At 38.7% G+C, this 11,123-nt stretch overlaps 1 protein-coding gene across 1 annotated transcript in view; it reads left to right on the forward strand.

The window, feature by feature from the left end:
* The window catches only part of Prp16 (ATP-dependent RNA helicase l(1)G0007), a 110,827-nt gene that overhangs the window by 3,261 nt on the left and 96,443 nt on the right, over nucleotides 1-11,123 (forward strand). The window lies entirely within an intron of this gene.

Genomic DNA, 11,123 nt, shown 5'->3' on the forward strand with positions numbered 1-11,123 from the left:
TTATTAAAAAAAAAGAATAAAAAAAATCATCCCCGCTGGGATTTGAATCTGTTCCGTTTGACTTTTTCACTTCCATGGAAGTTGAGAAGGGTTTTTCTTTATTTTTTTATCATGAACATCCAAGGCACAACTTCTAAAGCAATGCGTAGGATCCAAAAATGGGATACTTCCGTCCTATGACAATCCCATGTAAAATCCATTAGAGATGATCCAAGTTTGCACGCATTACCATTCTATATATAGCTAAACACCGCTAAATAAGGAGGGAGTACTAACTTTTTATGTTTAATCGTTTGCTTGGTCAATATTTTCTGTTCCTTTTATGTCTTATTTAGCTAATTGGACCTAAATTCATTGATGTAAAGAAGAAACCCTTTTTACATTTTTATCCCAACGTTTCGTCAATACTTGTTGACTTCTTCCAGGGGATTTCGTCTATTTGAAAAATAATAAAATGATCGATTACACTTTTTTAATTGAAGCATCCCAGCAAAAAACCTGCTGAATCAGCGCTTCCTCTGCGAGGAATTCACTGATGAATTTATAAGGAAATGTCCCACTTAAATGCGCTTCTCCTTTGTATGAAATTCAGCGCTTTCAGAAGCAGTACATTTACACGAGGAAATCATTACAACTTTAGTGCGCTCAAGAATGCAGATAATACTTTCGAATATTGGAACCATTATAGCGCTAAAGTACTACCAGATAGCGGCAATATACTTCCTTTAAAAATTATGAAATGAACACACATTAGTAATAGTCTCCCTTTTTCATAATTATACTAGCTGGGCCCGATCCGCGTTGCTGGTCGCAAGAGTAAGTCCTACCTTGAATTAAATTCAACAATACACAAAACAAGAGAACACAAAATGAATTGAATCGTCCGCAAAATACGTCCTTATCCTTCAAATACATCAACTGATTTATTTTTACTAATATCTCTCCGGACAAAATTGTTCGTTCGTAAGAAGCCGTGATAAAAAAAAACAGAAATTTCTCTTGCTTACGAAAGTGCAACTTGGTAAGTGAAGGAGGAAGCACCCGCTTACTCTAGTGCAACGGAATTACGCTAATTTCAGCACTTCCATACTTTAACAAATTTTTAATAAATTTTGCGTCGCCCGCTATATACGAAGGTTAGGTTAGGTTAGGTTAGGTTATGTGGCAGCCCGATGTATCAGGCTCACTTAGACTATTCAGTCCATTGTGATACCACAGTGGTGAACTTCTCTCTTATCACTGAGTGCTGCCCGATTCCATGTTAAGCTCAATGACAAGGGACCTCCTTTTTATAGCCGAGTCCGAACGGCGTTACACATTGCAGTGAAACCACTTAGAGAAGCTTTGTAACCCTCAGAAATGTCACCAGCATTACTGAGGTGGGATAATCCACCGCTGAAAAACTTTTTGGTGTTCGGTCGTAGCAGGAATCGAACCCACGACCTTGTGTATGCAAGGCGGGCATGCTAACCATTGCACCACGGTGGCTCCCGCTATATACGAAGAACTTACACATTTAGAAGAAATAACGCTGAATTCTGCCCCTACAACTTTGTGCAGAATAGTGCCTACAGTATGAAAACTAATATTTAAGTGCTTCCAATTTTATAATTATTTTTTGCTGGGATTTCAACTTACAAAATTATTTTCTCAAAATTTACATTTAAATACTTATATCACAGTTTTTAAACATAAATTTTGAGCGGACAATCTGAATATAAAATTAAAATAGATATGAAAACAAAACACAGCTTAAATTTATTATCACAGTGAATTAAGATATTGCAACTCTGTAACTAACGCTTAAATTGTCAGTGTCCTCTTTAACATTCATTGTTCTGTCTGTGTGTTAGTCTATTTATCTCTTTATTTTCCCTCTTTAAGGTTGAATTAAGGTGGAATTACATACCATGCGGTCATGCGTGCGTACGTTATATGCAATTGTCAAAAAAAGTTAAAATGTGGGAAATACTATTGTTTGAGTTACACGACAACGTAACTGGCGCATACGGCCGCATGAAGTTGACGAACTTTTAACTTTTCAATGCGTTCGAGTGCGTTGACAACACTTGTCATATGGTTTTGATTTGTGCGTTGATGGAAGGGTTGATTTTTTCTGTTTGCGGCTGACTATTCGAGTTTTTAATTTCAAAGAGAAGTTTCAACTCTTCAATCATCGGACGGATTTAACGCATTGAACGCATGGTATGTAATTTTACCTTTAGTATGCGTACGTTTTCAAAATCAGCTGTGTGTCCATGGAGCAATACATGTTGTGATAATGCTGTACTCTCATTTTTCTTTTCTATGTCCATTCGGAGCAGCGTTGCCAGAATTGTTTCACCAAAAACCGCTAGATTTGTCCAAAAAACTAACCAAAAAAAGCTAAAAAATTAAAAAAATAGCTAGAAAAAAAGCTAAATTTTTTTGTATCAAAAGTCACATTTTTGATTGAAATTTAACAAACTTAAAGGCTTTATTTCACTTAAAATGCATATTATTTTAATTGTATTAATTTTAATTCCATTTCTGTGAGACTGTAAGAAAATTTAAGTCTGTTTGCGTACTCGATACATTTTGATTACTATCACAAATTTTTCGTCCTTCGTTTATATTTCCTAGGAAAAACATTTTTCCCAGTAAACTTGCAATTATCAGCTTTTTAATCATCAACAAGTCCAATGTGCGATATATTGCACAATGTCACATAGAACTGCATTAGAAAATATCAATATATTTCGTTTTAATCGAATTAATCATAAATTCGTGAACGTGTAAAATTCTCCTAATTTTGCCCAAGAGAATAAAACCCATTTTAACTGTCTTGCAAATTTATACTGAATAACTTTTATTCGAAAATTTCCCATACAAACCTATTGTTGTCCAATTTTCGTAAATGTAAATCCATTCCATTAATAAATAGCAGATTTGTTTTGATCCTATCACTACGAATTTTTTATTGCCTTTTTTGATGTTAAAAAAAAATAATACCACATTCAAAACTTTATTTCCTTAATTATTTCTATGTTCGGTTCCAAAGATTTTGTACACTAATGATTCCGAGTCAAATTTGACTTTATTCGTTTTTTCACCTTTTTCTTCATGAGCTATCACAGTGTTTTAAAACGTGCTAACGACAACTTAAATTTCCAAATTCAGACTCGACTTTAAGTAGAATAAAATGTTGAAAAACCTCTTCTATTTTTGAACGCTATTTTGGTTTGTGTTCAAAATGAAAAAACTCCACAAATTTAAAGACATTCATTAATTTTAAGAAATTTTTAGATTTGACCCTAGCCTTCTTTCATGAAAAATACCCATCTTTAAGTTAAATCACTTAACTACTCGTATAAGGACAAAACGACTTTATCGGCTTTTGGACAAGGAAAATAGTTTATATAAGAGAAATTCACAAATGCTAAAAAAAACTTTACAACCGGGTGTATTTGCTGCAAAAATGCCCGCATAATGACTGGAATAATTATTAATGTTTCAATTGAGCTTTGAAATATGCGGAAACCCGTATTCTAGCTTAGATAAAATCGAAGTTTTATCCATATTTCAATAGGAACATGTCGAAAATAAAAAAGCCAAAAATAGATAAAAGGGTCATGAAAAAAAGCCAGAAAAAAAGCTAAAAGCTAGATGCATTTTTTCCCCGCTAAACGTCTTCAAAAAAAGCCAAATCTAGCGGGAAAAATTGGCAACGCTGATTCGGAGCCACCGTGGTGCAATGGTTAGCATGCCCGCCTTGCATACACAAGGTCGTGGGTTCGATTCCTGCTTCGACCGAACACCAAAAAGGTTTTCAGCGGTGGATTATCCCACCTCAGTAATGCTGGTGACATTTCCGAGGGTTTCAAAGCTTCTCTAAGTGGTTTCACTGCAATGTGGAACGCCGTTCGGACTCTGCTATAAAAAGGAGGTCCCTTGTCATTGAGCTTAACATGGAATCGGGCAGCACTCAGTGATAAGAGAGAAGTTCACCAATGTGGTATCACAATGGACTGAATAGTCTAAGTGAGCCTGATATATCGGGCTGCCACCTAACCTAACCTAACCTAACCTAACCTATATCCATTCGATGTTCAGTTACTCTTGTGTGTAAATTTCGTTTTGTTGTTCCTATGTATAAGAGATCGCATTGTTCATTATTGTTGTCTCTGCATGGACTTTCGTAAACAACATTGCTTTGTTGTTTAACCAACAAAGAAGTAAATACACCCACAATATCCATATCAGGAATTTAAGGTTTATCAACTCAACGTCTCGAAGCTGTTACGAAACCAATTTAGTAGATATGGGCATTTGCAGTTTTCTTAACGTTGAACCCACCGAATTGTAGTCTTGTTTTGGACCAACCCAGAGCTTGAAACCCCCTTATTAAATTAAATATTAAAATTGAAATTGGACGTCGCTCATTTATATGGCACCAATTCAATGCTGTCTCTTAATATGTATGCCTAATTTTTCAGCATACTATTCTATTTTAGAAAACATTTCAATACACACTGATGACCTGTTTCCATATCTCATAAGAAAACTTTCTTTCGTATCACAATGGACTGAATAGTCTAAGTGAGCCTGAAACTAAATCCGGCTGCAACTTCAACCTTACCTAACCTTTTTATATATTATACTCTAAATTCAACCGTCGAACTGAACGGACGTGTTTTCTAATAGCGGAGGATTTCATCGTAATAAGTACTTATTACGAATTTCACGTGTGGTGGAAATAATAAACCACCATGCAGCGAAATTCAAAGTCATCCACTGGGTTGCTAACTTCAGGGCCCAGTGGACGGGTAACGACTGTAAGTTATAAATTTGGGCAGCGACCAAGAGTCAGGCCCAATTAGTCGACCTGTAGACGGGTCGACTGGCGGTGACATTTTGGCAAGTCGAACCTTTTCTAAGGTGACGACATCAAAAGGAGGCAATCCCTCTCGAAAGAGATTCAAGGAACGAAGAAATGCTTTGTTTATCCTAAAGAAATTAGGATCAGTCGACCCAAGCACGTTGTCGGCTAAGCAAAGTGATTCCTTAAAATGGGCTCAAGGAATTCTTGAAGCTGGAAAAAGGGAACGATCACCGGATGAGCTACCATATTCTAAACGGGATCAAAGATCGTTTGCCTCAGTTGCAAAAGACAGCCTTGTGATGGCTATTATTAATAAAGGAGCATTGGACGGTATGATTCCAAGGCAAAAATGGGGGGAAATTGAGAACGCGATGTCTGGTGTCTACTCAGAGGTGCGAAAAAAGTTTCCCGGACCAAGTCCTCGACGGCAAGATGCTGGATGGTATCAAGGACGATATAAGTTAATAGCTTTTGCAGACCAGAGGTCTATGGATTGCTTTAAAGCTGCATTGATGCTAATTGGTGAAGTTTGGGAAGGAGCCGCTTTGGAGTTAGTCGATAAAAAAGACATACCGGCTAAACCTAGAGCACATGCATGGATACCGGCAAACCCTCCTGATCCTGAGTCAATACTAGAGAGACTAAAAGAATGTAACCCAGATCTTCCAACCGCCGATTGGAAGGTTGGTCGTTTGGATGAGGTGGATGGACCAAGACGACATGCGGTGTTTATATTAAACATAGAGTCGCTGCAACATCTAGCCCAGACCCAAGGACGCGTAAGTTATGGCTTTCATGATATCCATATGAAGGTATACAAAAGCGATCAGCCAAAGGATACCGAAACGGACAAGCCTCCGGTAGAGTCAGCAGTGAAAAAGTCTCCTAGCGAAGCCGAAGGAGACATAAAACCTGCAGACTATGGCGAAAATCATATGCGGGAAGTTTCTACAGGCTCAAGCCTCACCAAAGCTGAACCGCGGATTGTTGCGAGAGTCACCGAGATCTGTGAAGAGGAAGCCCTTGATGACTCAATTGAAGCGGCTGATGTGACGGTGGTTGAAAATTTGGATGGTTCTACGGTTCCTCCAGATAAATCTTCACCATTGTAAGGCCGCTTGTGCTGCCTTAAAAGTTCTCCTGATGAAAGGAGACATAGATATAGTTCTTATTCAAGAACCATACATATATAAGAACAAGATCTGTGAATTAAGCACTCCGGGTTTCAAACTTTTGCATAATACCGGTAACGATATAAATCGAGCATGTATAATTGCTAAAAACGAACTAAACTTGTTTCTGCTTCCTTCATTGAGCAATGCAGACACTGTCGTAGCCAGTCTAGAGATATCCACATGCAAATATTGGGTATCTTCGGTCTACATGGGACATGATAGGGATATGCCACCCTGTGCCGTTAAGACCTTAGTTGATGAGTCACTAAAAACAAAGACAAAACTCATTATGGGATGCGATGCAAATGCACATCATAGTATTTGGGGAAGTAGTGATACTAATGCAAGGGGAGAGTCGCTAATAGAGTTTATTTTGCGTACTAACCTGGTAGTTTGCAATAAGGGAGGTGCACCAACCTTCGTCACCAGGAACAGACAAGAGGTTTTGGACGTAACGTTGACCTCTCCGGAACTGAATGATAAGATATCTGAGTGGCAAGTTTTGAGGGAACATAGCTTCTCAGATCATCGCTACATCAGTTTCAGATTGGCTGTTCGTACTTCAAAGACCATATTTCCGCCAAATGTTAGGAAAGCTGATTGGAATAGGTATAGGGAATCGTTCAATTTGATGATACCGGAAGTGCCGGATACAAATATGAGCACTGTGCAAGATATCGAACACGCAGTGGAGCGGATTACTAAGGCCTTCAACATTTCACTGAAAGCTGCATGCCCTAGAGGAAAGCCAAGGGGAAAAAATCGGCCGCCATGGTGGACTACGGAGTTAAGTAATATGAGGAAATCCTGCAGGAAGCTCTTTAACAAAGCAAAGTCCACAAGAGCTCCGGAGGATTGGGACACTTACAAGATGAATCTGAGAGAATATAAACGAGAACTGAGAAGGTCTCAACAAAACTCTTGGGATGATTACTGTAGCAGTGTTGAGAATACGTCAGAGGCTTCCAGACTACGGAAGGTACTAGCGTCCACTAACACCGCTCCAGGTTTCATTAAAACATCGGAGGGAAATTGGACAACGTCCAGTGAGGAGACGTTGGAGGTACTTTTGGACACACACTTCCCTGGAAATCAGACGGTTGAACCATGTTCCGGCGGTGTAACAGAGGCTCAGCGATCATTTCCTATCGAGGAAATTGTGTCGGAATCTAGAATAAAATGGGCTTTAAATAGCTTTGGACCATTCAAATCCCCCGGACCTGATGGAATTACTCCGGCGGAGTTACAGGCAGTGGCTGAAAGAATTATCCCCTGGTTGACGGTGATCTATAAACAATGTGTAAACTTAGCATATATTCCAGAAAAGTGGAGGGAAACAAAAGTCGTCTTCATACCTAAAGCAGGAAAAGCCTCTCACTCGAGTGCGAAGGATTTCCGACCAATCAGCTTATCCTCATTCCTACTTAAGACCCTGGAGAGGATGATAGACATGTATCTTAGAACTAGCGTCGATTCAGGTTTGCTCTCGAAACGACAGCATGCATACTCGAAGGGCAGGTCTACTGAGACCGCATTGCATGAACTGGTCAGCTTTATTGAAAGCTCACTATCTGTCAAAGAATACACAATCGTGGCGTTTCTAGACATCGAAGGGGCGTTCAATAATGTCCATCCTAGCTCGATATTAAATGGACTGAAAACTCTGAATGTTGATCCAGGTATACTTAGGCTGTTAGACGAACTTCTAATGAAGAGACGTATTTCAGCCACACTAGGGCAAGCAAACATACAAAGGTATGTGAACAGAGGCACACCCCAAGGAGGAGTTCTATCACCTCTTCTTTGGAATGTTGCTATAAACAACCTTTTGTTTTCTCTAGAAAAAGAAAGGATAAAAGTAGTGGCATACGCAGATGATGTGGCGCTAGCAGTCAGGGGAAAATTCCCATCCACAATCAGAGATATTATACAGAGAGCTCTCCGGATGACTGAGAAATGGGCGAAAGATAATGGTCTTGGTGTAAATCCAGCAAAGACAGAAATAGTCATGTACTGCAAAGATCGCAAAACTCCCACGGTTAGGCCCATTTCCTTAGGGGGTACTGAAATTTCCTTTGGTGAGTGTGCAAAATACCTTGGCGTTATTTTGGACAGGAAGCTGAATTTTAGGCTTAATATTGAAGAGAGGGCGAGAAAAGCCACGGTAGCTTTGTACTCGTGCAAAAAGGCAATAGGGAAAAAGTGGGGACTAAGACCAAAAATTGTGCATTGGCTATACACGGCAGTGGTTAGACCTATAATGCTATATGGTGTTGTAGTCTGGTGGCCGGCACTTCAGAAACCGACTTGTTTAGATAAAGTTCAGCGTATGGCGAGCTTATGTATCTCAGGCGCATTTAGTAAGACAGGAACAGACTCCCTCAATGTCATGCTACATCTATTGCCTTTAGACATTTTGGCCAAACAGTCAGCTGCAACAACGGCTGTGCGGTTGCGCGAGCTATCGCTATGGTCGGAAAAAATGTACGGTCATAGTTCGGTCCTCAAAGTAATGCCAGATGTGCCTAACGTAGTGGATTACACCCTGGCAAAACCACTTTTCGACAAAAAGTTTGAAACTCTAATTCCCAACAGTGAGGCGTGGTGTACACAGACCCCGGGGAATAAAAGATATATAGATTTCTATACTGATGGCTCCAAATTGAATGGACAAGTGGGGTTCGGAGTATATTCTAAAGATCTGGAAATTCGAATAGCGAAAAGATTACCTAATCACTGTAGTGTTTTTCAGGCTGAAATATTGGCAATAAGAGAGGTGGTGAATTGGCTGAGAAGTAATGTTCCAACAAATATTGGCATTAATATATACTCAGACAGTCAACCTGCAATAAAATCCTTGGACTCTGTGTTCCTTAACTCAAAAACGGCCATAGACTGCCGCAAATCTCTCAACGAGATGGCTGAGCAGTACAATATTCACCTAATATGGGTGCCTGGTCATAGGAACATACCGGGGAACTGTGAAGCAGATGTGTTAGCAAGGCTAGGAACTACCTTACATATTCCAGGGGAACTAGAATCTGTTGGTATGCCTCTGGCCACCTGCAAGCTCTTACTGCGTGAGAAGGCTGTTATGATGGCCAATATTCGATGGGAAAATTGCAAGGGTTGTAACGACACCAAGCAAATATGGCCCCATTTAAACTTAAACCGCACACTAGATATGCTAGTGTTCTCAAGGCGTCAGATAGCACTCCTAATATCTGCTATAACGGGTCGCTGCCTGATAGGCGAATTTGCAAAAACTATAGGTGCGAAGTATAATGACTATTGTATAAGCTGTCATGACGTGGAGGAAAAGGAATCAATTAAACACCTCTTGTGTGAGTGTCCTGCTTTTTGTGTAAGGCGTAAGCGAATTTTAGGAGCATATAGCTTTAGATTACTGGCTGACATGGAAAACGTTAACTTAAGCAGTTTGTTAATGTTTTTGGAGCAATCTGGTTGGTTCCACAAAAGTAAATAATAGAGAAGGTTCAGTGGTTAAGACTAGAAGTGCCCATATGTAATAGGTACTTTTAGTTAAATGTGGTATCACAATGGACTGAATAGTCTAAGTGAGACTGAAATTTAATCGGGCTGCCACTTTAACCTAACCTAACCTAACCTTTTTTTCGTATTCCAAACGAGGTAAAATTTGAGTATACTATTTCGAAAGGCAAGTTACTTCATATTTTGTTGTCGACTATATAAAGTATATGTCCTCTTGATCAGGAAGAATTTCTAAGACGATCCGTCTGTATGTTGTAATCACGCTATAGCCTAAAATAATGGTATTATCGTCCTGAAATTTGGCAGAGATTCGTCTTTTGTCTGCATGCCGGCCAAGTTCGAAGATGAGTTACATCGGTTCAGGTTTTGATATAGCTCCCATATAAACCGATCCCCCAATTTATGGTTTTGAGAATCTATACACCAAAATTTTCATCCGATTTACCAGAAATCTAGACATACCTTAGGTTCATATATATGGTGACTATCGGTCCACCCTAGCAAAAATGTTTGAAGTTGTTCTAAAGGCACAACTTTAAAAGCACTTCCAAAAATGTACTCCCAAAGATGTTCCTTATTTTAACTACGCATGAAGTTCTTTTGATTCAATTTTTATAACTCCCTTTCTTAGTATATTTAATGGGTATTTTTAACCTTTTTTGTTCCAAATAGATTAAATGCAGAGTATGAATTATTAAAATGGTACAAATTATTAAAATTGTGTCGAAAAGAACGATAAATTCATTCTGCGAATTTTTAAAAATATATGAGATCAACCGTATTAAAAATCATTAAAAATTATAAAAATTATTTAGTTGGCAATATTTCACAAATTTCTAATTCGGATTACACATTAAGAACTGATGCAAATTCATTGCAACGATGTTGAAATGGTGGATATCCGTCCTATGACAAACCCATGTTAAATTCATCGCTTCTGGGCCAATTTCGCCCTACTTCCGGATCCAAAAAGAACATTTTCACTACTTCTTGGGCGACGCTTTTATGCTGGGACGTTTTAGTCCCCCATATAGATCGTTCTCCCGATTTAACTTCTTGAGTGTGTAGGCACCCCATTTTTTTTTTTGCTGAAATTCACAATGTAATGGTATTTTAGATTCACAAAGACGTGTGCCGAATGTGGTGATCTCCATATTTAACTTCTTGGGCTTCTATACACCGCAATTTTTATACGATTTGATTTCAAATCGCAAATACGAAGGTACTTCAGGTACACAAAGAGGTGTGCCGAGTATGATGTATACCTGTCCATGCTTTGGTATGGTTCCCCGATCTCCCGATTTGACTTCTTTCGTGTCTAGATAACACAATTTTTATCTGAATTGCCTTAATTGCAAATCTTGAGGTAATTTGGGTCCACAAATATATGTGTTGAATTTGTTTTTTTTTTTATCTATCCATGTTTTGGTAAAACCCTCATATTGCCTGATATCTTGATTTGACTTCTAGACGCCACAAGTTTTCCTCAATTTGCCTGAAATTCTAAATCTAGTTGTATTTTAGGTCAACAAAAACATCTGACGGATTTGGTTTACAGCGGTCTATATTTTGGT

This window comes from Haematobia irritans, chromosome 3 (assembly GCF_050003625.1).
Source record: "Haematobia irritans isolate KBUSLIRL chromosome 3, ASM5000362v1, whole genome shotgun sequence".
Lineage (NCBI taxonomy): Eukaryota > Metazoa > Arthropoda > Insecta > Diptera > Muscidae > Haematobia > Haematobia irritans.